General features: G+C 48.1%; 1 protein-coding gene and 1 pseudogene across 22 annotated transcripts in view; both read right to left on the bottom strand.

Moving 5' to 3' along the window:
- The window catches only part of LOC140429166 (teneurin-3), a 3593949-nt gene that overhangs the window by 2428891 nt on the left and 1138007 nt on the right, over positions 1-27051 (bottom strand). The window lies entirely within an intron of this gene.
- On the bottom strand, positions 22048-22213 carry LOC140430160 (U2 spliceosomal RNA; annotated as a pseudogene).

Raw genomic sequence — 27051 nt, 5'->3', positions numbered from 1 at the left:
GCTAAAGCTATGCTGGCTTTGTTTTAGAAATGTGCAGAATTTATTTTCATCAAGTAGCATATATGGGAGCTTTGAGGGTTATTGGGAAGAGAAAGGGGGTTTTAACTAATGACATAATTGCCAAAGCTGTAGTCAGGATGGTTATACTTTCCCAATATGGTGGTCAAGAGAATACCTCCATGTTTCTTGCAGCAGCCAAGGGATGTCACCATGTTCATCTCTTCTATTATTAACATTGCTTTGCTGATTCCCTTCTGCTAATGGGATACTTCCTCCTCCAGTTGAGACCTGCTTAATTTGTGCAGCTTTCAGTACACAAGCATGATTGTGGAGGACTATATTTCACAACATAATGGTTTGATACAGGCACCTACAATGTGCCTTCAACATGGGATACTCATTTCTAATTCTGGTATTAGCAGCTATCCTGCAGTGGTTCGCCTTGATCTCCTTCAAGTTTTATTTTCAGGTTGGGAAGGTGCTAACATACTGAGTTGTGTTAAAAAATAAATGTGCTGTGGCAACTACCAGGGAAGTGAGCATTCACTCACATGGGGCGAAATTCTCCCGAAACGGTGCGATGTCCGTCGACTGGCGCCCAAAACGGCGCCAACCAGACGGGCATCGCGCCGCCCCAAAGGTGCGGAATGCTCCGCATCTTTGGGGGCCGAGCCCCAACATTGAGGTGCTAGGCCGACGCCGGAGGAATTTCCGCCCGCCAGCTGGCGGAAACGGCCTTTGTTGCCCCGCCAGCTGACGCGGAAATGACATCTCCGGGCGGCGCATGCGCGGGAGCACCAGCGGCCGCTGACAGTTTCCCATGCATGCGCAGTGGAGGGAGTCTCTTCCGCCTCCGCCATGGTGGAGACCGTGGCGGAGGCGGAAGGGAAAGAGTCCCCCCACGGCACAGGCCCGCCCGTGGATCGGTGGGCCCCGATCGCGGGCCAGGCCACCTTGGGGGCACCCCCCGGGGCCAGATCGCCCCACGCCCCCCCCAGGACCCCGGAGCCCGCCCACGCCGCCTTGTCCCGCCGTTCAAAAGGTGGTTTAATCCACGCCGGCGGGACAGGCAATTTATCGGCGGGACTTCGGCCCATTCGGGCCGGAGAATCGCGGGGGGGTGGCCCGCCAACCGGCGCGCCGCGATTCCCGCCCCCGCCGAATATCCGGTGCCGGAGACTTCGGCAACCGGCGGTGGGGGGGGGGGGGGGGATTCACGCCAGCCCCCGGCGATTCACCGATCCGGCGGGGGGTCGGAGAATGACGCCCCACGATGTCAGACTTCTGATCACAAGCAAGTGGAATAGTTCATTGTTGAGTTAGGTCACTGCATTGATCAGGGGAGCACCTATGTTTCTTTGAAAATTGAGGCTTCTTAGTAGCACTGTAAAATTGCAATGCCCTGATACTTTGCCACTGGCTTTCCTTTGGGAGGTGAATAAAATTGCTGGCTCTGGCAAACAATACATCTGCGACTTGCTTCAAGTACATGTTGACAGCTGACTTCTCTGGTGGCAGCCTGGGATGTCCCATCATGTGAACTTTCTAACCACTGACAGCGAATTGCTTATATTACAGAAAGGCTCCAGGTCAGGTTTTCAGCATCTGGCATTATACACAGTGGCTTTGGTTTCAAAGCTCAGCCTCTGCAAATATAATTTCAGCCACATCTGAGGATAAGAGCCCTTCAGTTGGTATACTCTGATGCCTGCATAATGCTCAGATGATGCTATGCACCATGATCAGATTATATGCCTCAATTGCTCACCCTCACCTCCTTCCTTAATGAGCAATTGTGGGGGAGGGGGCTGGACAATGACACCATTGATAAAGGTTTTGCTAATATCCCTCAAAAATAACAAAAATGGAACATAAAGTACCTACTGGGTTCCTAAAATCCACCACTCAGTATCTGGTAACAACATAATTGGGAAATGACAGGAAACGATTGATGTGTTTTACCACATCATTACTGCCTCATTTGAATATGCTTCCCCGATATGGAATGAGGATGTAAAATGGGGTGCCCCAGTCTACGGTCATGCATTGAACAAAAATTATCATCAGACAACAAAAGGTCTGTGTTTTGTTTTACCAAGTCATCTGTGCACCAGGTGTATATGCAGATTGTTACGATATCACTATTTAAAAAATAATACATTTTCAAAATTATTCTTTTTAAGACAATGGAGCCTTGCCAGATGGATATAATACACAAGCTTGCATTCCACCAAGTGGGATGAAACAAAACAGATACTCAAATCCCCATGGGGAACATGAAAAGCCCCTTCTCCTATTGACCTTGCACTATTCTGAAAATGTTCAAAAGTTTCTGAAATGAGCCAGCAAAATGCAATTTTCTTAAAAATAAATGATTGCAGCAGACATGATACATAGAATTTCCCTGGAACACACAGCCAGCAGGGTACTTTGAGGGACTGTGTTATCAAGCAAAGTTTAGAATGCTGCACAGAATACAGGCTGCAGAAACTGTTTGCTCCCTCTCTCAGGTATTGTGTCCAGATTTGCAAAGTAACCATCCTGAAAAGAGAAACCTTTTTTATTTGTATTCGTTCTAGGGATGTGGGCGTGGCTGGCTGTGTCAGCATTTGTTGCCCATCAGTAATTGAACTGAGTGGCTTGCTAGGCCATACCAGTGGGGGGCAGTTAAGAGTCAACTACATTACTGTGTGGTCTGGAGTCACATGTAGGCCAGACCGGATAAGGACGGCAGATTTCCTTCCCTGAAGAACATTCGTGAATCAAATGGGTTTATCCCGGCAATCAACAGTGAAGCACTGCCAGATAGCTACAATAAAAGCTTGCATTCCATCAAGTGGGATGAAACAGAACAGATATTGTTCATCATTCGACTTTTAATTCCAGATTCTCATTAAATTCAAATTTCACCATCTGCCATGGTGGGATTCGAACCCGGGACCCCAGAGCATCACCTGGATTACGAGTCCAGTGACAATACCACTACTTGAAGAAAGCTAATTGGCAGTCCTCTACGTTTTCTAAAAATAGTAAAATGTTACAGATTCTGAGCCAGGTTCCATTCTGGGACCTTCCTATCCAAGAGTAATGCCAACTGGGATCGTAACAAAAGGAGAAAATAAACTAGAGATCTTAGAGATATAAAGAAGTATACATTTTTGCACTTATTGTTGGAAGTAAGTAAGGAATAAGACAGCAGGGTGAAGGTGTCAGATGAAGTAGATATTCGCTGCACTTCGAGTGGAAATTTGACAATTTTGGCAGCTGCAATATTGCACAAGGTGGACAAGTCAGACTGATTGTTGAACAGCCATACATCATTTGCCAGCCTGATTGAATCTGTGACTTGAGCAAGTCAGAAGGAGGTGGGGATACACACAGGAGAACAGAAGAGGTGGGCAAGTTGGAGAAACCTGTTTGAGCTGAAGGTAGAGACAGTGGAGCTGGGTGGGACAGTTTTTCCCCCATGGACCTGTTGCTGGAACTGTCCTGAGAAAAAGAAAGGTGGAGAGTGATAGAAAAAAGAAACACTTTTAAAAATTTATCCTTGGGATTTACGTCTCACCAACAAGGCCAGCCCATCCCTAATTGACAAAATGGGGCAGTCCTGTGACTCTGTTTTGCCACGATTTGTGACAAAAGTGTTCTGAGCCTGAGCTCATGGCTCATTCCATGAACTACAGTCCATGTCTTACACAGTGCTTTCTCTGGTACGAGAACCTAGTGCCGTGCTATGCTATTTCAGAGGACAGCTAAAATTCAACAGTAGCGGTATGGTAACACAGCGGTTAGCACTGCTGCTTCACAGTGCCAGGGATCTGGGTTCAATTCCGGCCTTGGGCCACTTGCTGTGTGGAGTTTGCATGTTCTCTCTGTGTCTGCATGGGTTTCCTCCGCATGCTCCAGTTTCCTCCCACAGTGCAAGGCAGGTTATTTGGTCATGCTAAGATTTGCCCTTATTGTCCAAAGGTTTGCAGGTTAGGTGAGGTCATGGGCATACGTGGGGGAGTGGGCATAGATGGGAGTCTCTTTCAGAGGCTCGGTTAAAATGCGATGGGCTGAATGGCCACCTTCTGCACTGTAGGGATTCTAAGTCAATTCTAAGTTCTAGAATGCAATGAGTCTGCAGTCTGGAGAAATCAGACATATTTTCTCCTCTTAAGAATATTAGTGAACCAAATAGATTTTTACACCAATCAGGTAGCTGCATAATCATTATTAATGACACTCGCATTTCATTTCAAATTTTAATTCATTAATTGAATTTAAATTCCCCCAACGTCTTTGGTGGGAGGTGCTGCATGAGTCCAGGTTCGCAGATTACTAGCCCAGTGACATTATTATTGTGCTACCTTCACCCGCCGTGGAAAACAAAGAGGTAGAAATTGAACTGGATTTGGCGCTTGCTCGGAGAGACAATGAAGCAAGTGGAATTGAAGTTCTGGGTGAGCTCCAAATGGGTGCTCTAATGGGTTGGTGGAATATACCTACAGTAGAGCAGAGGAAAGCTGTAATCTTATCCTGGCAAGATTCTAATCTGAAAAGAAATACGAATGGGAGCAAAGTGGGTGGTTAGGCGATTAAAAGAGGCATGTGGTTAAAATGTGTACATATGAAATTGGTGATGCAGGGAGATAATGAGGGATGAAGGCTTGGCTGGTAGATGGCTTACAGAAAGATAGTTTGTGGGATGAAGTAGTGATTAATATATCGACAAGGGAGAGGAAGAGCCTATTTTAAGAGAACAAGTTCAATGAAAAACGTTAAGCGTGGCTAGAAAGTCTTTTGGATAGAGGTGTCACTAACAGATGGAGGAATCTGGAGCAAATCCAATCATGAAGAAGAATTACGGTGTGTCTTGAGAGCTGAGCTTCAAGGCCAGTGTATTGATTGAGGGCCAAGCTTTAATCAATAGTTTGAAAGAGATGCTTGGCTAATAGCTGTCGATAAGCTAAACAGGGGGGGGGGGGGGGGTCAGAATGCTAGCTGCGCCACTCTGTACGAATGGTACCAAACATAAGCACAGTATTGGCAAATGCTACTTTAGACAAGAGTTATTTGCGCTTCCCTTGGTTATCTAGTGTCACCAGGAGGATTATAACCCAATCAAGTGTGTATCATTGCAGCTGTTAATGCCTCACTTCCCTCACATATCACCAACAGCCACTGCTTTTGCCTTGGACTTACTGAATGGAACATTAGGTGTGTGTGACAGTACATGAATGCTGTTGAACCTTTGCTAGCTTTTACGTGTGGAAACACACACATTGTAAATGAGCTGAAGCAGCTCACAACAGTTTTGACAAGGTCGGAAAATGGTCGCAGAGAATTTTGCTTGAGCTATTTTGACTCATGCCTTCAAGTTATCGCAGTGACAGGCCCTTTATCCTCTCCTTTTTCTTCTCCACATCAGCACGATGAATAATATGCAGGTACAAGGTAAAGGTTCATGTGATCAACGGTTACTGCCTTATCATCATGTAAGGTGATGTCCCCTTTAAGACCAGGCTTGGAACACTGGGGACTCCGCCTCTGGCTCCGCCCATCTGGGAGCCATACATAAAGGCCTGCCTCATGGTCTGTATAGCAGTCAGCTCTCGTCCAAATCTGTAGCATAGTTATTAGCCTAATAAAGCCTTCTTTACAGTTTAATCTCTAAGCATCATTATTGAGGGTACCTCAATTTATTAGGCTAAACTAGATTCAGGATGGACGCAGGCCTAAAACCAGAGAAGCTCAATCTGGAAGCACGAACGCCGGAGGCAAAGGAAATTTTTAAATACTGGCTGCGGTGCTTCGAGGCCTACCTGGACTCCGCAGAGACTCCCATCCTGGGGCCACGCAAGCTGCGTCTACTCCACGCCCGGGTGAGTCACAGAATCTCCGCCACGCTCGAAAAGGCGACGAGTTATGAGGAAGCGATTGAGTTGCTCCGCAAGCGGTTTGTCAAACCCGTCAATGAGGTGCACGCCCGGCATCTGCTCTCTACCTGCCAGCAGCGCTTGGGGGAATCGCTCGACGAGTTTGTTGAGAAACTCACCGCACTGGCCAGAGACTGTGACCATCAGGATGTGACAGGGGAAGTCCATATGAACCTGCACATCAGAGATTCTTTTGTGTCCGGCATCCGCTCGACCTACATCCGGCAGCGACTGCTCGAAAACGGGGCAAAAGACCTCCAGGAGACGCTAACGCTTGCCTCCTCGCTGGAGGTGGCCCGACATAACTTGGGTACGTACCCCGCGGACTCTGCCAGCCCCCCCCGGACTTCCTCAGACTCGCCCGTAGTACAGGCCTGCGCCACGCGGCGACCCGCTCACCATGGGGGCACACCTTGCTACTTCTGCGGGCAGGGCCAGCACCCACGCCCACGCTGCCCAGCCCGCTCCGCGATCTGCAGCGACTGTGGGAAGAAAGGGCACTTTGCGAGGGTCTGCCTGGCCAGACCCAGGGGCCAGAAAAACAAAGGAAAGCCGGTCCGAAAATCAGGCTCTCAGGCCCAGAGGCCTCGCAATGCTGCTGCGCACCGACCCGACACGTCCTCTTCTGACGCGTCATCAGCCTCGTGCGCATCATGGGAGCGGCCATCTGGTCGGCGGCCATCTTCTCGACCCGACACGTGCGACCAACGGCAGCGGCCATTTTACGACTCCGACTACCCGCGACTGGGTGCGATCACCCTCGATCAAACTCGGCCAAAACACCTGCAGAACTCCATGGTGCAGGTCCAGGTCAACGGGCACGCCACTGCATGCTTCTTCGACTCCGGGAGCACGGAGAGCTTTATCCACCCTGAAACGGTAAGGCGCTGCTCCCTACGCACCCATCCCACATCCCAAACCATAGCCCTCGCATCTGGGTCCCACTCGGTACAACTCACGGGGTACTGTATTGCGGATCTCTCGATCCAGGGTGCCAAATACACCCGTTTCAAATTTTATATCCTCCCTCACCTCTGCCCCCCTGCTGCTCGGACTGGATTTCCAGTGCAGCTACCGAAGCCTGACACTGAAGTTCGGCGGACCCTTGCCCCCCCTCACGGTGTGAACAAAAAACAATGAACAAAGAAATGTACAGCACAGGAACAGGCCCTTCGGCCCTCCAAGCCCGTGCCGACCATGCTGCCCGACGAAACTACAATCTTCTACACTTCCTGGGTCCGTATCCCTCTATTCCCATCCTATTCATGTATTTGTCAAGATGCCCCTTAAATGTCACTATCGTCCCTGCTTCCACCACCTCCTCCGGTAGCGAGTTCCAGGCACCCACTACCCTCTGCGTAAAAAACTTGCCTCGTACATCTACTCTAAACCTTGCCCCTCTCACCTTAAACCTATGCCCCCTAGTAATTGACCCCTCTACCCTGGGGAAAAGCCTCTGACTATCCACTCTGTCTATGCCCCTCATAATTTTGTATACCTCTATCAGGTCTCCCCTCAACCTCCTTCGTTCCAGTGAGAACAAACCGAGTTTATTCAACCGCTCCTCATAGCTAATGCCCTCCATGCCAGGCAACATTCTGATAAATCTCTTCTGCACCCTCTCTAAAGCCTCCATGTCCTTCTGGTAGTGTGGCGACCAGAATTGAACACTATACTCCAAGTGTGGCCTAACTAAGGTTCTATACAGCTGCAACATGACTTGCCAATTCTTATACTCAATGCCCCGGCCAATGAAGGCAAGCATGCCGTATGCCTTCTTGACTACCTTCTCCACCTGTGTTGCCCCTTTCAGTGACCTGTGGACCTGTACTCCTAGATCTCTTTGACTTTCAATACTCTTGAGGGTTCTACCATTCACCGTATATTCCCTACCTGCATTAGACCTTCCAAAATGCATTACCTCACATTTGTCCGGATTAAACTCCATCTGCCATCTCTCCGCCCAAGTCTCCAAACAATCTAAGTCCTGCTGTATCCTCCGACAGTCCTCATCGCTATCCGCAATTCCACCAACCTTTGTGTCGTCTGCAAACTTACTAATCAGACCAGTTACATTTTCCTCCAAATCATTTATATATACTACAAAGAGCAAAGGACCCAGCACTGATCCCTGTGGAACACCACTGGTCACAGCCCTCCAATTAGAAAAGCATCCTTCCATTGCTACTCTCTGCCTTCTATGGCCTAGCCAGTTCTGTATCCACCTTGCCAGCTCACCCCTGATCCCGTGTGACTTCACCTTTTGTACTAGTCTACCATGAGGGACTTTGTCAAAGGCCTTACTGAAGTCCATATAGACAACATCCACTGCCCTACCTGCATCAATCATCTTAGTGACCTCCTCGAAAAACTCTATCAAGTTAGTGAGACACGACCTCCCCTTCACAAAACCATGCTGCCTCTCACTAATACGTCCATTTGCTTCCAAATGGGAGTAGATCCTGTCTCGAAGAATTCTCTCCAGTAATTTCCCTACCACTGAAGTAAGGCTCACCGGCCTGTAGTTCCCGGGATCATCCTTGCTACCCTTCTTAAACAGAGGAACAACATTGGCTATTCTCCAGTCCTCCGGGACATCCCCCGAAGACAGCGAGGATCCAAAGATTTCCGTCAAGGCCTCAGCAATTTCCTCTCCAGCCTCCTTCAGTATTCTGGGGTAGATCCCATCAGGCCCTGGGGACTTATCTACCTTAATATTTTTTAAGACACCCAACACCTCTTCTTTTTGGATCTCAATGTGACCCAGGCTATCTACGCACCCTTCTCCAGACTCAACATCTACCAATTCCTTCTCTTTGGTGAATACTGATGCAAAGTATTCATTTAGTACCTCGCCCATTTCCTCTGGCTCCACACATAGATTCCCTTGCCTATCCTTCAGTGAGCCAACCCTTTCCCTGGCTACCCTTTTGCTTTTTATGTACGTGTAAAAAGCCTTGGGATTTTCCTTAACCCTATTTGCCAATTACTTTTCATGACCCCTTCTAGCCCTCCTGACTCCTTGCTTAAGTTCCTTCCTACTTTCCTTATATTCCACGCAGGCTTCGTCTGTTCCCAGCCTTTCAGCCCTGATAAATGCCTCCTTTTTCTTTTTGACGAGGCCTACATATCTCTCGTCATCCAAGGTTCCCGAAAATTGCCGTATTTATCCTTCTTCCTCACAGGAACATGCCGGTCCTGAATCCCTTTCAACTGCCACTTGAAAGCCTCCCACATGTCAGATGTTGATTTGCCCTCAAACATCCGCTCCCAATCTATGTTCTTCAGTTCCCGCCTAATATTGTTATAATTAGCCTTCCCCCAATTTAGCACATTCATCCTAGGACCACTCTTATCCTTGTCCACCAGTACTTTAAAACTTACTGAATTGTGGTCACTGTTACCGAAATGCTCCCCTACTGAAACATCTACCACCTGGCCGGGCTCATTCCCCAATACCAGGTCCAGTACCGCCCCTTCCCGAGTTGGACTGTCTACATATTGTTTTAAGAAGCCCTCCTGGATGCTCCTTACAAACTCCACCCCGTCTAAGCCCCTGGCACTAAGTGAGTCCCAGTCAATATTGGGGAAGTTGAAGTCTCCCATCACCACAACCCTGTTGTTTTTACTCTTTTCCAAAATCTGTCTACCTATCTGCTCCTCTATCTCCCGCTGGCTGTTGGGAGGCCTGTAGTAAACCCCCAACATTGTGACTGCACCCTTCCTATTCCTGATCTCTACCCATATAGCCTCACTGCCCTCTGAGGTGTCCTCTCGCAGTACAGCTGTGATATTCTCCCGAACCAGTAGCGCAATTCCGCCTCCCCTTTTACATCCCCCTCTATCCCGCCTGAAACATCTAAATCCTGGAACGTTTAGCTGCCAATCCTGCCCTTCCCTCAACCAGGTCTCTGTAATGGCAACAATATCATAGTTCCAAGTACTGTGCTGCCTTGCGACACTGAAAGTCGCACCCCCCTCGCTATTCGCTAACCTCACTCCCGACTGTAAGCCCGTCGCCACCAGGAGCCGGCGCTACAGTGCCCAAGATATGGCTTTTATCAAGTCAGAGGTCCAGCGTTTACTGGGAGAGGGGGTCATCGAGGCTAGCAACAGCCCTTGGAGAGCGCAAGTGGTGGTAGTCCGGTCCGGGGAGAAGAAACGGATGGTCGTGGATTATAGCCAGACCATAAACCGATTCACGCAGCTTGATGCGTACCCCCTTCCTCGCATCGCGGAAATGGTAAATCGGATCGCCCAATACCGAGTCTTTTCCACGGTCGACCTCAAATCTGCCTACCACCAGCTCCCCATCCAACCAAAAGACCGCCTCTATACTGCCTTCGAAGCAGCCGGCCGGCTCTTCCACTTCCTCAGGGTCCCCTTTGGTGTCACAAATGGGGTCTCCGTCTTTCAAAGGGCGATGGACCAAATGATGGACCAGTACGGTTTGCGGGCTACATACCCGTACTTGGACAATGTCACCATCTGCGGCCATGATCAGCAGGACCATGACACTAACCTCAAAAAGTTCCTCCAGACCGCCCGAGCCCTTAACCTGACCTATAACGAGGGCAAATGCGTTTTCCACACCGCCCAGCTGGCCATCCTCGGTTATGTCGTGGAAGACGGGGTCCTAGGTCCCGACCCCGACCGCATGCGCCCCCTTAAGGAACTCCCTCTCCCCCGCAGCCTCAAGGCCCTCAAACGGTGCTTGGGGCTTTTCTCCTATTACGCCCAGTGTGTCCCCAAGTATGCGGACAAAGCCCGCCCACTCCTAAAGACCACCACTTTTCCCCCTCTCGGCTGAGGCTCAATCGGCCTTCAACCGCATCAAGGCCGACATCATCAAGGCCGCCATGCACGCGGTGGACGAAACCATCCCTTTCCAGGTAGAGAGCGATGCATCAGACATCGCCCTGGCTGCTACCCTCAATCAAGGAGGCAGACCAGTAGCGTTCTTCTCCCGAACCCTCACCACCTCCGAGATTCGACACTCTGCATTCGAAAAGGAGGCACAAGCCATTGTGGAGGCTGTGCGGTGCTGGAGACACTACCTCGCCGGTAGGAGGTTTACCCTCGTCACCGGCCAACGGTCGGTCGCCTATATGTTCGATAACACGCAACGGGGCAAAATAAAAAACGATAAAATTTTGAGGTGGAGGATCGAACTCTCCACCTACTCGTACGATATCAAGTATCGTCCAGGGGAGCTCAACGAGCCCCCAGATGCCCTGTCCCGCGGCACATGCGCCAACGCGCAGGTGGACCGCCTGCAAGCCATCCACAATGACCTCTGCCACCCGGGGGTTACACGGCTCGTCCATTTCATCAAGTCCCGCAACCTACCTTACTCAACCAAGGAGGTCAAGGCCATGGTCAGGGCCTGCCAGGTCTGTGCGGAGTGCAAACCGCACTTCTATCGGCTAGACAAGGTTCGGCTCGTGAAGGCCTCGGGCCCCTTTGAGCGACTGAGCGTGGACTTCAAGGGGCCCCTCCCGTCCACCAACCGTTATGCCTATTTCCTCACCGTGATCGATGAGTTCTCCCGTTTCCCATTCGCCATTCCCTGCACCGACATGACCTCAGCCACGGTGATTAAGGCACTGCACAGCATCTTCACCCTGTTCGGTTTCCCTGCTTATATCCACAGCGACCGGGGTACATCGTTCATGAGCGATGAACTGCGTCAGTATCTGCTCAGCAAAGGCATCGCCTCGAGCAGAACGACCAGCTATAACCCACGGGGAAACGGGCAGGTGGAGAGGGAGAACGCGACCTTGTGGAAGGCTGTCCTTCTGGCCCTGCGGTCGAGAAATCTCCCAACCACCCGCTGGCAGGAGGTCCTACCCGATGCCCTACACTCCATTAGGTCACTCCTCTGCACGGCCACAAATGAGACCCCTCATGAGCGATTGTTTCTCTTCCCCAGGAAGTCTACCTCCGGGGTCTCGCTTCCACCTTGGCTGACGGCTCCGGGACCTGTTCTTCTCCGGAGGCACGCGAGGAGCCATAAAACGGAACCCTAGTTGAAAAGGTCCGACTACTCCACCCCAACCCCAGTTACGCCTACGTGGAGTACTCCGACGGCAGGCAAGATACGGTTTCCTTCCGGGATCTGGCGCCCGCTGGATCCTCCACCACAGACGCCCCTTCCCCCGCCACTCCCCTGCAGGACCCGTCGCCCCCTACAACACACCCCCTTCCGGCCCTACCACCCGTTGGTGAGCTCCTACCGTGCGCCCCCCCTTGCGCCCCCCCCTTTACACACCCCGCCGGCGCCGGCTCCGCTACCCCCGGCCCTGCCTAGTTCCTCTGCCCCGACCCGGACCGAAGCTCCGACCGCTGTGCTCCCGGATGTGCCCTCAACCGGGACGTCCATGCCCGCCGCACCACCGCCCGAACTGAGGAGATTGAGGAAGACGATCCGGCCGCCGAGACGGATGGACCTATGATGGCACTTCACCCCCGCCGGACTCCTTTTTAAACAGGGGGTGAATGTGATGAACGGTTACTGCCTTATCATCATGTAAGGTGATGTCCCCTTTAAGACCAGGCTTGGAACACTGGGGACTCCGCCTCTGGCTCCGTCCATCTGGGAGCCATACATAAAGGCCTGCCTCATGGTCTGTATAGCAGTCAGCTCTCGTCCAAATCTGTAGCATAGTTATTAGCCTAATAAAGCCTTCTTTACAGTTTAATCTCTAAGCATCATTATTGAGGGTACCTCAGTTCACAAACTATTGCAAATTATCACAGCAAAAAACTATGCCTGCCGTCTGTACTGCCCTCTCGGTTTAGCCAACACTCCAGCAGCATAGGTGATGTCTTTTCTCCATTATTTCTTCCTGAAGTTTATTCCTTTCTAATTTGCCCACATACTTTCCACTCATATTTCCAGTGTGAAGCAGAGGTCTGCGTTTCTGCCCCTGTTCCTTGCCACTCTGTGGAATTTTCAGAGTTCAATCTACTGTGGATAAAAATCTCAGGCGCCCCACTAAATTTAGATGTCGTCTCTAATACTTTTCAATGTTTTTATCACTCAAATCTATTTACCCTTGCTTTCCTTCTGATGTAGAACATGTGGGTTTTCAAAAGGCTTTAAATAAAAGGACCAGATGGTGGGGTGAGGAGAATATTTCTTCACATGATGGATTGTTATGATCTGGGATGCACTGCCTGAAGGGGTTGTGGAAGCAGATTGTAAATTGAAAAGGGGAATTGATGAAACAGTTGAAAATCATGCAAGGATGAGGGGAAAGATAAGGGAAGTAGGGCTAATTGGGTAGTTCTTTCAAAGGGCTGGATTCGACGAGCAACAAAAAGACTGAGTTTGATGTGGGGGAGTGTGTGGAAAATAGGGGACGTCATGTTGTAAATGCTCTATGACTCATTCCCGCAGCTATGATGGCTTTCCGAGGATCTGGCTGGTAACAGGATTTGCTGCCCCCTCCAGAAAACTGGACAGCCAGTTAAGGCGGTTAAGGCCCCAGATAGGTGAAATGAGATGATGCTGCCGATGTTTCCCACTGTTGGTGAGACTCATTAACCTCTATGGAGACTCTCGTTGGAGGCTGAGTCTGATCCTGTGGAAGCATTTTCCCTTCATCTGATGTTCCTACCTGCTTCGGTCTTTAGTGCAGCCCTTCGGTGCTGACAGTGAGGGCATCGCACTCCAACCTGCCTGACCTGCACCCATCTCTTCCTGTGTGGCTGCAAAGGCTCCACGGCTGCGAGCTATTTGACTGAGACTGCAGCACTAAGAGAGGTGAAGGTCATGGAGACAGTCACTCAGAAGGCTTTCCCCCAGAATGTTACTGGTGAGCATGGGCTTGGACGAAGGCTACTACCCCTTGTACCTTGTTTCCTATATGTCTGTTGGACCTTATAACCTGATATAATTTATTTGGCAGTTTCAACAGTCCTGATGTTGGGGCAAGACTGAAAACGTGGGTATGGAGATGGAGTATCCAATCATTGGGGTTGGCCAGCCAGGCATGGTAGATCCAACAGGTAGGTAGAAAAGCATTTTGCTTCTGATCCAGCCGTCCATCCCCTCGGTTTAGCTGCCTAGATTCCCAATGCCCGGGAAACCTATTTTGTCAACTTTCAAATGTTGAATACAAATGAGGCATGCTGCCTTCTTAAATTATTTAAAGTACTAACCTGCCTCCTTGTCGCTTGTTGGCTGCTGGTTCCCCTCTATCTGCCCCGATACCCCATCCCCTCAAACCGAAACCCCTTTAAAATGAAAAATAAGAGGGTTGGAGATGGGATAGTCAGCATTCAGTCTTCTAACATTTTAATACCCCAGTGACGGCCTTTTATCTCATAAGACTGCAGTGGTCTTTGTGCTGTGGTAGATGAGTCTGTGTTAAGTATCACCCTGTGTGGCTCATGGGTCCCATTGCTGTGGCTGTCTCAGAGTATTTCTTGGTATGGCTCCATGGTTTATGGCCTAAAGATCGGGGCAAATCTGACCTTTCCGGGTGGTGATAGTGGTGGTGAGAGAGGGTGTGTGTTGAAAGCACCCATGTTTAGCTGTGGCCCCAATCATTCCTGTGCCTCCACAGAGAAGGAGTCCTGTTCGGGCCAACCAAAAGTTCCACAAATCTATCTTCGCTGGGCCTTGGCATTTTCATTGTTCGTGCAAACAGGTTGTAGCATGTACAGGGCCGTTTCTGACCAGTTCAGATTTAAAGTGTCAGTCTGGGTCCTATTTGCATCTTGCATTCAGGTTTCGGTATTAAAAGGCATTATGGGTAAATGGGCGTTTGGTCACCTAGCTTTAAAGTCCCTTTGAAAATGGAGCCAGGTCGAAGGTCAGATTTTGAGGTTGTTTTACCCATCAACCTTAGGCAGCGGCAGCTAAGGTTGACAGCAGGATGCTGTGCTTTGACTACATTTACGATCTTACGCAAAATATCTAGACTAAAAATCTGGGGGAGGGGGTGCCAAGCATGTTTTGACAATGGTCATGATTCTTTAACATCCTTTGTACAACCAAACAGATTTGCAAAAAGTATGAAGAGTTGTAACACAGGCAAATACACGGTTTCATTTTTATCAATGATGCAGACTATGAGGGTTTGCGGATTTAAATGTTACCACAGCCAGTTTTCATCCGCAAGCAATTAGATTCGCAGCTAGCACTTACTTAAACCTGAGCTGCCCGTCATCGCATTTTATCTGACTGCACAGAGCAAAATCTGCACATCAGTTCTTTTTCTTACACATTCTGTCTGTTAGACAAGCTACAGAGTAAGTATCCAAAGAATTCCGACCAATCATTTCTTTCCTCATTTACAGTGCTGAGACCAAGATGCCCCTGTGCACCTGTGATTTATTTTTTAGGTGATTAAAACAGCATAATCTACCTTTCATCCCAAAACAGTGGGCAAACAAAGAAATATCCACACGCTTTCTCCCATTACGCAGTTGTCGACGTGTTAAAAAACTCATGTTGTTATTAAGATGATTTTAACAGACGGCCTGGGAGCAGAAAGTATGCTTTAAACATCTGTTTAGCGATTTAGGAAAGTTGTATTCCCATGGCATCATGGATGGGATTAGCTGGCCCTGGTGGTGAGATATCTCATTTTACAACAAAACTGAGCTGCAGTTCATGGGAAAAATATTCGTTTCAGCACTCATCCTTTGGCCCGTATTGGCCTTCAGGGTTAATCTGGTGCATAGATATGACAATAGCTCATTTTTTCAGATCGTTAAATGTGTGTATTATTGTTGGGAAGAATTTTCAATGTGAGCATTCCTTCAGTAAACTTAAAATTAGACAAGAAATTTGAAACATCAAAACTACCTCTGTCAATCCACTTGTTTGAGATTCTACTTTTTGTTGCTTTAATGTCCCATTGCTTCAAAATGTTTTGGCAAGAGACTGCCCAAGGGGAGTCAGGAACAGAGAGTGGACAATATTAATGTAAACTAGATAACAGTAATGGAAAATTGAGGGCACAAAAGAGGACAAATCCCCATGACCAGATGATTTCCATTCAAGGTAGCAGAAGTAGGTGAGAATATTGCTGATGCCCTAAATTTAGGGCTGGATTCTTCGGCCTCCCAGCCGCAAGTTTCTTGGCAGCGGGAGGTGGCACTCCATTCGATGGCGGTGGGATTCTCTGCTCATGCCGCTGTCAATGGGAATTCCCATTAAAGCTATCCCACACCGCCGGGAAACCCGAGGGCGGGCGGGCGCTGCCGACAGAGAATTCCACGACCATAATCTTTGAAAGATTCTCGCGGTTCAGGAGCTGTTCCTTAAGATTGAAAAACTGTGCATGTCATTCCGCTATTTAAGAAAGGTGAGAGGGAAACCAGGGAACTGTGGAGTAGTTATCCTGACATCTGTTGGCAGGAAATTAATAGCATCTGTAATTAAGGTTAGGGTATCAGAACATCTTGCACATTTTAGGTTGTTCAAAGAAAACTGTTATGAATTTGTAATGATGAGGCAACACCTGATGAACCTGATGGAATATTTAAAGGCGTAACCAGAGGACATTGCAACATCAATGGAAATTACCTTTGGACTTCCAAAAGACTGTTAGCCAAAGTTGAAACCCATAGAATTAAAGGTAAATTAGTGACCTGGTTAAGAAACAAGCAAAGCGGCAAGGATAATGGACAGGTATTCCAACTGAAAGAATTTGACCAATGGTGAGCTGTAAGGATCTGGGTTGGTGCCTCACCAATTCAACTGTGGGAGGAAACCGGAGTGCCCGGAGGAAACCCATGCAGACACAGGGAGAATGTGCAAACTTCATACAGACAGTCACCCAAGGCCAGAACTGAACACGAGTCCCTGGCACTGTGAGATAGCATTGCTAACCACTGTGCCACTGTGTCGACCTCCTACAAACTCGACTACAAATCTTCCTCGAATCCAAAGATATCCCGTGACCGTTACTCTCTGCTTCCTATTATTCAGCCAGTTTTGTATCCATGTTGCTACTGTCCATTTATTTCATGAGCTAGAATTTTTTCACAGGTCTGTTGAGTGGCACTGTATCGAGTGCCTTTTGAAAGTCCGTGTACATTACATCAACGACATTACCCTCATTGATACTTTAAACTACCTCTTCAAAAACTCCAGAAAGTTAAGTAAACGTGATTTCTCCTTTAGAAATCCGTGCTAGCTCTTTTTAATCAACCCACATTTTTCCGTGTGATTACTAATTCTATCCCCAAGAATTGTTTCCAGAAGCTTGCCCACCAATTAAGTTTAACTGACTGGTCTGCAACTGCTTGGTTTATCCTGCAACCTTTTTTGAACAAGAGCGTAATGTTTGCAATTTTCCAGTCCACTAGCACCTCCCCTGATTCCATGCGTCCCAGTGCCTTGTCAACCTTAAGTACCGAAAGTAAGTACCTGAGTAAGACGACAGTCTCTCTATGTAAGAGAGGTCACATTACCAAAAGTCAGCAACCACGCCAAAAGTATATGCGTATGCTGGGACTGGCTTTTCTTCTTGGTTGGGGAGTAGGGGTGAAGGATAGGTGAGCAGTATGACCCCAGTAAAATACAGCCCTGTTTCTGGCATTACCAGAACCTTTATAAAGGTTCAGCATAAGTTTGCTGCTTTTGTACTCAAGATATTAATTTAAGAAGTCCAAGATTTCATATGCTTTGGCACCTAATCCCTCAATACATTCTGCCATCTTCAAAGGTCTATGTTCATAAAATCTTCCAGTCAGTCTGTTCTTTTTCACTCTTTAGAACTTTGCCATGAAGTCTACATTGCTCTCTCTATCTCATCTGTCAAAATGTATTACTTCGCACTTCCTTGTCTGTATTAAATTTAATCTGCCACGTGACTGCCTATTGTGCTCAACTATCTATGTCCTGTTTCAGTCACTTTCATCATCCTCACAGTCTGTCACACCTCCATGTTTGGTATCATTAGCAAATTTTGAAGTCATGGTCTGTATTCTGAAATCCAAGTCATTTATATTTATCAGAAAAGCACTGAACCCTGACGAACACCACCGTTTTCATCCTCTGGTCTGATAAACAATCATTCACTATGACTCTCTGTTTTCAGCCCTTAAGGCAGTTTTTTTCACCAAGTTGGCACTGACTCTCCGAATACTCAGACTTATATGCAAGACTTTCTTCAAATCTTCATTGAAACAGTACCCGGGGATCTTTTACATCCTTATAAGAGGGAAGATAGGGTCTCGGTTTAATCTATCCAAAAGATAGCACCTTTGACAGTGCAGTGCTTCCTCAGTGTACAATGACGTTAAGTGTCAGCTTAGAATTTGTGCTGAAGTCCCCGTTGTGGGAACGCAATGCTCCCCAATGAACCAAAGCTGAGATTCACCTGAGAGTGCAGTCTCACTAATACTTTACCATTGTGATTACAGCTGCAATACTTTTAAACAGTTGGCTCTCTACTTTTACAAGACTTAAATGGCTGCGTGCATTGCAAACATCAATCTGGTGCAGCCCTTGTCTCATTAGCTGAAGTAATTTTGTCTTTATTGTAACGTTTATTTGTACAAGCAGACCTAGACATTGATAAATATTCAACATAGTCCTTCTGCCTTCCACTCTCAACAGTTAATTTGACACAATAAATATGAATTAAACATTGGGATAGATTTTCAACTTGGTGACTGGGTGAACAACCGTCAGGAACAGTCCTTCTGATGTGGTCACCGCCAATTCTCAATTCCATTGAGATCAATGGAACTGAAAAGAGTCAGTTTCTATATTGGACAATTGATCCTTAATTGGAGGTTAAATTGAAAATCAACCCCAATCTCGTTTCACTTACACAGTCAAAGCACGTTTTAGGAAGTAGAAATTCAGTGTGCATCAGTTTCGGTTTCTCAGCTAACATATTTTTTTGTCTTGGATGATTCACTCACTCAGCTTCAGTTGTTAATGACAATTCTTTTGATCCTTTCTGGACAGTCCCCTTAATATTCATTAAAGCTGCCGAAGAGTTGTGCTTACCACTATCTGTGTTACGAACACAATACTAGTACTGTCTATGACAACTGGTTACACTTTAAACGGACAATATCATCAACACGTTTCTGAAATGTTAAGAGTCCTTTTATATCGGTAACTCATTCACACATTGCTGTTAAAAGCAACCTCTGACACTTCTCTCCAGCCACAACATCTCCAAGGCATGTCATCTACAGATGTTCTGCATTTACTGCTGACATTTGAACGCAATCACACTGCACATGCCTGCCTTAATTCTTTAACTGCTCAACTGGGAAAACATTAACTTCAAGTATATTTGTTATAGAACTTACAGGGTGGGAATGATTATTTACCCCGTTGTTCTCGCGGAGTATGAGCTCCCCCGCTGAAGGGTGGGGGAACTGGTGTGGGAAGGGTGGGTCACTGTCTTTGCGGAGTCTGCACGTTCTCCCCGTGTCTGCACGGATTTCCTCCCAGGTGCTCCAGTTTCCTCCCACAGTCCAAAGCCGTGCAGGTTAGGTGGATTGGCCATGCTAAATTGCCCTGAGTGTCCAAAAAGGTTAGAAGGGGTTATTGGGTAATGGGGATAGGGTGGAAGTGAGGGCTTAAGTGGGTTGGTGCAAACTCAATGGGCTGAATGGCCTCCTTCTGCACTGTATGTTCTATGTTCAACCCCATTCAGCTATGTATAAAAGATCGGCTAGCAAGGCATCGAGAATGTAGAGGCCCAGGAGGGATCTACTGGATCTACCACATAAGCTTTGCGCACGTGAAGTCAAGACAGCCTGAGTGAATGAGACAGCTAGAGTGAGGTGTGAAACTTTGTAATTTGGAGCATGTGGTAATTCTTTGAAGAGTGGGAGGAGATGCTTTTCCCCTTTTGTTTTGTTTTCTTTCTTCTGGGGGGTGGGAACCAGAGTGTTAGCTGAGAAGGTGTCATAACTGAAGGGAAAATAGAAAACAAAAAAAGAGAACAACATCACCCTCAGGCAGAGCAAAAAAGGTGACAAGCGTGAGAAGGGAGGTGGTCAATGCAGGACTGAGGGTGTTGTACATTAATGCACGCAGTACACGGAACAAAATTAATTAACTTGTTGCGCACATTGAAATTGGCGGGTACAATGCCGTGGGCATTGCAGAGACGTGGCTGCAAGGGGATCAGGTCTTGGATCTAAATATTCAAGGATATGTGTCCTATCGAAAGGACAGTCAGATGGGCAAAGGGGGTGGGGTTGTATTGTTTGTAAGAGAATGAAGTTAAATCGATAGCAAGGAGCGATATAAGATCAGAAGGCATAGAATCTCTGTGGGTAGAGTTGAGGAATCGCAAAGGTAAAAATACCCTGATAGGTGTTATGTACAGGCCCCCGAGCAGAAGTCAGGATGTGGGGAAGAAAATAAATCAGGATATAGAAAAGACAAATAAAAAAGGCAATATCACAATAATCATGGGGGACTTCAACTTGCAGGTGGACTGGGAAAAATAGGTTGGTAGTGGATCCCAAGAAAAGGAATTGTGTAATGTTTAAGAGGTGGGCCGGGATTCTCCGAGCCTCCACGTTGCAATCACGCCCATCGCGGGGGCGGAAAATGGGGCGTCGGACACGTGACACCTTCCCACGATTCTCCAGCGACCGGAGAATCGCCGCCAGTCACGCGTGGGCGGTCGATGCGGCGCCGATCGGGGGCCATTGAAAGAGGCCTCCCCGCGTCGATTCTGCACGGACGACCGGCCGAGTTCCCACCGGCGAGGTTCACATATGGTTCCACCTGGCGGGAGCTCGGAGTCGCGGCTGCAGTGGCCGTCCTGGTGGAGGTGGGGGGATCCGTCACCAGGGGGCCTCCACGACGGCCAGGCCCGCGATCGGGAGCCACCCATGGTGGGCATGCCGATCTGGGGGGGGGTCTACTACTTTGGCGCAGGCCTACATTGTGGGACCGCCATGTTGCACGGGGCCAGCGCCGCAGGCGACCACCGCGCAGACCCACGGCCGGAAGCGCAGGGTCCCAATTTGGAAGCTAGAGCTGTGTCTAACCCTGCAAGCCCCCTTAAAAACGGAGAATCATCCCAGACTTTCCAGAAAAAGTCCGGAATGATTTGCATCCGTTTTTTCACAGGTGTGGGGACATAACCCCAATATTGGAGAATCTCGGCTAAGGTTTTTTGGAGAAGCTTGTGGTAGAACCCACTGGGGAACAGGCAATTCTGGATTTGGTGATGTGTAATCAGGCAGACTTGATTCGGGAACTTAAGGTGAAGGAACCCTTAGGGAGCACTGACCACAATATGATAGAATTTACCCTGCAGTTTGAGATGGAGAAGCTGGAATCAGATGTAACAGTATTACAATTAAATAAGGGTGACTACATAGGCATGAAGGAGGAACTGGCCAGAGTTGATTGGAAAAGGAGCCTAGCAGGGAAGACAGTGGAAAAGGAATGGCAGGAGTTTTGGGGGGTTATTCAGGAGGCACAACAGAAATTCATCCCAAGGAGGAGGAAACATGCTCAGGCATCCTTGGTTGACGAGGGAAGTCAAGGACAGCATAAAAGCAAAAAGAAAAAGCATACAAGATGGCGAGGATTAGTGGGTAGCCAGAGGATTGGGAAGCCTTTAAAAGTGAGCAGAGGACATCTAAAAAAGCAATAAAGGGAGAGAAGGTAAAAAATGAGTGCAAGCTCGCTAGTAATATAAAAGAAGATATGAAAAGTTTTCTTTCAATATATAAAAGGTAAGAGACAGGCAAAATAGATATTGGATCACTGGAAAATGTGGCTGGAGAAGTAATAATAGGAAATAAAGACACGGCAGAGGAACTGAATAGTTACTTTGCATCAGTCTTCACGGTGGAAGACACCAGTGGAAATGCCAGTGTACCTAAGTCGCACCTTGCCTGGGATCAGCCTGGGGGTGCCTGCCCTTATGAGGTACAGATCATAGATCATAGAATTTACAGTGCAGAAGGAGGCCATCCGGCCCATCGAGTCTGCACCGACTCTTGGAAAGAGCACCCTACCCAAGGTCAACACCTCCACCCTATCCCCACAACCCAGCACCCCACCCAACACTAAGGGCAATTTCGGACACTAAGGGCAATTTATCATGGCCAATCCACCTAACCTGCACATCTTTGGGCTGTGGGAAGAAACCGGAGCACCCGGAGGAAACACACGCGCACACGGGGAGGATGTGCAGACTCCGTACAGACAGTGACCCAAGTCGGAATCGAACCTGGGACCCTGGAGCTGTGAAGCAATTGTGCTATCCACAATGCTACCATGCTGCCCTAAGATACTACACTTGATCTGAGCCAAAAGGCCGAGAAGCGGTGTGGGGATGTGTGATAACCCCCTAATTGGTGAGTTGGGGCATTGGATCTTAGCTGTTTTTGGGGCGGGGGTCTAGAAATCTTAAAAATGGCACCCGATCTAATCCTGAACTGCCGACCTAGGCTCATTAGTGCAGGAAATGGGATGAAGTGTGACCTCGGTGAGGCATTCCTGAGGCCCAGAAATGAAGCACAGTCCCGTTTAACAGCGGGGTTGTTCTCGGCGCGACCAGTACCGGGAAACGCCCAACTAAATGCGCCCAACACAGGACTCTGTTTCACTTCCATTAAATCGCGCCCGTTATTTCAGGATGGTGTGTGACATGGAGGGGAATTTGCAGGTGGTGCTTTTCCCATGCTTTTTTAAAAAAAATGTTTTCATGGGACGTGAGTGTCACTGGCAAGGCTCGCACTGCTGCCCATCCCTCACAGCTCTTGAACTGAGTGGGTTGCAGGCCATTTAAGAGTCAATCACATTGCTGTGGATCTGAAGTAGGCCAGACAGGTAAGGACGTCAATTTTCCTTTCCTAAAGGGCATGAGTGAACCCGATGGTTTTTTACAATAATCAATGATAGCTGTCATGACCTCATTACTGAGACAGGCAATGATCATCCAGCAAGAGAGAATCTAACCATCACCACATGACATTTAATGGCATTACCATTGCTGAATCCCCCACTGTCAACATCCTACGGGTACCCATTGACCAGAAACTCAACAGGACTAGCCATCGAATAATTTGGCTACAAGAGCATAGCTTTGTGAAGGGTAGGTCATGCCTCACAAACCTTATCAAGTTCTTTGAGAAGGTGACTGAACAGGTAGACGAGGGTAGAGCAGTTGATGTGGTGTATATGGATTTCAGCAAAGCGTTTGATAAGGTTCCCCACGGTAGGCTATTGCAGAAAATACGGAGGCTGTGGATTGAGGGTGATTTAGAGATGTGGATCAGAAATTGGCTAGCTGAAAGAAGACAGAGGGTGGTTGTTGATGGGAAATGTTCAGAATGGAGTTCAGTTACAAGTGGAGTACCACAAGGATCTGTTCTGGGGCCGTTGCTGTTTGTCATTTTTATCAATGACCTAGAGGAAGGCGCAGAAGGGTGGGTGAGTAAATTTGCAGACGATACTAAAGTCGGTGGTGTTGTCGATAGTGTGGAAGGATGTAGCAGGTTACAGAGGGATATAGATAAGCTGCAGAGCTGGGCTGAGAGGTGGCAAATGGAGTTTAATGTAGAGAAGTGTGAGGTGATTCACTTTGGAAGGAATAACAGGAATGCGAAATATTTGGCTAATGGTAAAGTTCTTGGAAGTGTGGATGAGCAGAGGGATCTAGGTGTCCATGTACATAGATCCCTGAAAGTTGCCACCCAGGTTGATAGGGTTGTGAAGAAGGCCTATGGAGTGTTGGCCTTTATTGGTAGAGGGATTGAGTTCCGGAGTCAGGAGGTCATGTTGCAGCTGTACAAAACTCTGGTACGGCCGCATTTGGAGTATTGCGTACAGTTGTGGTCACCGCATTATAGGAAGGACGTGGAGGCTTTGGAGCGGGTGCAGAGGAGATTTACCAGGATGTTGCCTGGTATGGAGGGGAAATCTGATGAGGAAAGGCTGATGGACTTGAGGTTGTTTTCGTTGGAGAGAAGACGGTTAAGAGGAGACTTAATAGAGGCATACAAAATGATCAGGGGGTTAGATAGGGTGGACAGTGAGAGCCTTCTCCCGCGGATGGAAATGGCTGGCACGAGGGGACATAGCTTTAAACTGAGGGGTAATAGATATAGGACAGAGGTCAGAGGTAGGTTCTTTACGCAAAGAGTAGTGAGGCCGTGGAATGCCCTACCTGCTACAGTAGTGAACTCGCCAACATTGAGGGCATTTAAAAGTTTATTGGATAAACATATGGATGATAATGGCATAGTGTAGGTTAGATGGCTTTTGTTTCGGTGCAACATCATGGCCGAAGGGCCTGTACTGCGCTGTATCGTTCTATGTTCTAAGAGCACGTCAAAGGCTCAGAATTCTCACCTTTTCACTCCCCAAAACTTGGCCACAATCCCCCTGCCTGGATGAGTGGAGCTCCAACAACACTGAAGAAGCTTTAAACCATCCAGGATAAAACAGCCTACTTTAATGGCAACTCATCAACAAACATTCAGTCCCTCCACCACTGATGAGCAGTAGCAGCCATGTGTACCATCTACAACTGCACTGCAGGAACTCACCAATGCTCCTTAGGCAGCATCTACCAAATCCACAACCATTACCATCTCGGGGTGAAGGACAACAGACACTTGGGAACGCCACCAACTGGAAGATCACATACACCATCCAGATTTGGAAATAGATCACCATTCCTTCACCGTTGCCGGGTCAAATACCTGGAACTCACTCCATAACATTAACCCATTTGCATTCACTGAGTGGGCCAGAAACACTTTTCTCTGGGCCAGCATGATTCTCCGGTCCTCCACGAGCTTCAACGACTACCGACCGGTGGCCCTGATGTCTGTTATCATGAAATGCTTTGAGCGGCAAATCAAGAGATGGATCAACGCCAGCCTCTCAGACAGTGATCCATTGCAGTTCCTCGATCACCGCAACTGGTCCATAGCAGATGCTATCTCTCTGGCCCTACAATCAACACTCGAACACCTCAACAACAAGGACGCCTACATCAGACTGCTGTTCATAGACTACAGCTCCGCCTTCAATACCATTATCCTGTCAAGCCTAATAACCAAACTCTGCAATCTTGGACCCTCCCTGTGCAGCTGGATCCTTAACTTCCTCACCAACAGACCGTAATCTGTCAGGATAGGTAACAGTACCTCCTCCACAATAGTCCTCAACACCTGGGCCCCGCAAGGTTGTGTGCTCAGTGCTCTACTGTATTCCCTATACACAGATGACTGAGTGGCAAGATTTAACTCAAATTCGATGTATAAATTTGTGGATGATACGACTATGGTGGGTCGTATCTCAAACAACGATGAATCAGACTACAGAAGGGAGATAGATCACTTGGTTGCATCGTGTACCAAAAACAACCTCTCTCTAAATGTTGGAAAGACAAGGAACTGGTCATCGACTTCAGGAAGCGTAGCACGACACACACCCGTCTACATCAATGGCTCCGACGTGGAGATGGTCGATAGCTTTAGGTTCCTGGGGGTCACCATCACCAACAGTCTGTCGTGGTCAACTCACGTTGATGAAACAGTCAAGAAAGCCTAACAACATCTGTATTTCCTATGGAAGCTAAAGAAATTTGAGATGTCTGCAACGACTCTCACAAACGTCTACAGATGTGCCATAGAGATTGGATTGGATTTGTTTATTGTCACGTGTACCGAGGTACAGTGAAAAGTATTTTCCTGTGAGCAGCTCAACAGATCATTAAATACATGGGACGAGAAGGGAAGAAAAGAAAATACATAATAGGGCAACACAACATATACAATGTAACTACATAAGCACTGGCATCGGATGAAGCATACAGGGTGTAGTGTTAACAAGGTCAGTCCATAAGAGGGTCATTTAGGAGTCTGGTGACAGTGGGGAAGAAGCTGTTTTTGAGTCTGTTCATGCGTGTTCTCAGACTTCTGTATCTCCTGCCCGATGGAAGAAGTTGGAAGAGTGAGTAAGCCGGGTGGGAGGGATCTTCGATTATGCTGCCCGCTTTCCCCAGGCAGCGGGAGGTGTAGACGGAGTCAATGGATGGGAGGCAGGTTTGTGTGATGGACTGAGCAGTGTTCACGACTCTCTGAAGTTTCTTGCGGTCCTGGGCCAAGCAGTTGCCATACCAGGCTGTGATGCAGCCCGATAGGATGCTTTCTATGGTACATCTGTAAAAGTTGGTAAAGGTTAATGTGGACATGCCGAATTTCCTTAGTTTCCTGAGGAAGTATAGGTGCTGTTGTGCTTTCTTGGTGGTAGTGTCGACGTGGGTGGAACAGGACAGATTTTTGGAGATGTGCACCCCTAGGAATTTGAAACTGCTAACCATCTCCACCTCGGCCCCGTTGATGCTGACAGGGGTGTGTACAGTACTTTTCTTCCTGAAGTCAATGACCAGCTCTTTAGTTTTGCTGGCATTGAGGGAGAGATTGTTGTCGCTACACCACTCCACTAGGTTTTCTATCTCCTGCATGTATTCTGACTCGTCATTATTCGAGATCCGGCCCACTATGGTCGTATCGTCAGCAAACTTGTAGATGGAGTTGGAACCAGGTTTTGCCACGCAGTCGTGTGTGTACAGGACTGTACACACAGTCCTGTAGGGGGCTAAGTACGCAGCCTTGTGGGGCCCCGGTGTTGAGGACTATTGTGGAGGAGGTGTTGTTGTTCATTTTTACTGATTGTGGTCTGTTGGTCAGAAAGTCGAGGATCCAGTTGCAGAGTAGGGAGCCAAGTCCTAGGTTTTGGAGCTTTGTTATGAACTTGGCTGGGATTATGGTGTTGAAGGCGGAGCTTTAGTCAATAAATAGGAGTCTGATGTGGGAGTCCTTGTTTTCGAGATGCTCTAGGGATGAGTGTAGGGCCAGGGAAATGGCGTCTGATGTGGACCGGTTGCAGCGGTATGCGAATTGCAGTGGATCAAGGCGTTCTGGGAGTATGGGGGTGATGCGCTTCATGATCAACATCTCGAAGATCTTCATTACGACTGAAGTCAGGGCCACTGGACGGTAGTCATTGAGGCACGTTGCCTGGTTCTTCTTTGGTACCGGTATAATGGTGGTCTTCTTGAAGCAGGTGGGGACCTCGGAGTGGAGTAGGGACAGGTTAAAGATGTCCGCGAACACCTCTCCCAGCTGGTCCACGCAGAGCATCCTATCC

This window comes from Scyliorhinus torazame, chromosome 9, assembly GCF_047496885.1.
Source record: "Scyliorhinus torazame isolate Kashiwa2021f chromosome 9, sScyTor2.1, whole genome shotgun sequence".
In the NCBI taxonomy this organism is placed as follows: domain Eukaryota; kingdom Metazoa; phylum Chordata; class Chondrichthyes; order Carcharhiniformes; family Scyliorhinidae; genus Scyliorhinus; species Scyliorhinus torazame.
Note: the sequence above shows the minus strand (reverse complement) of the source record. Positions and strands in the feature narration are given on the sequence as shown.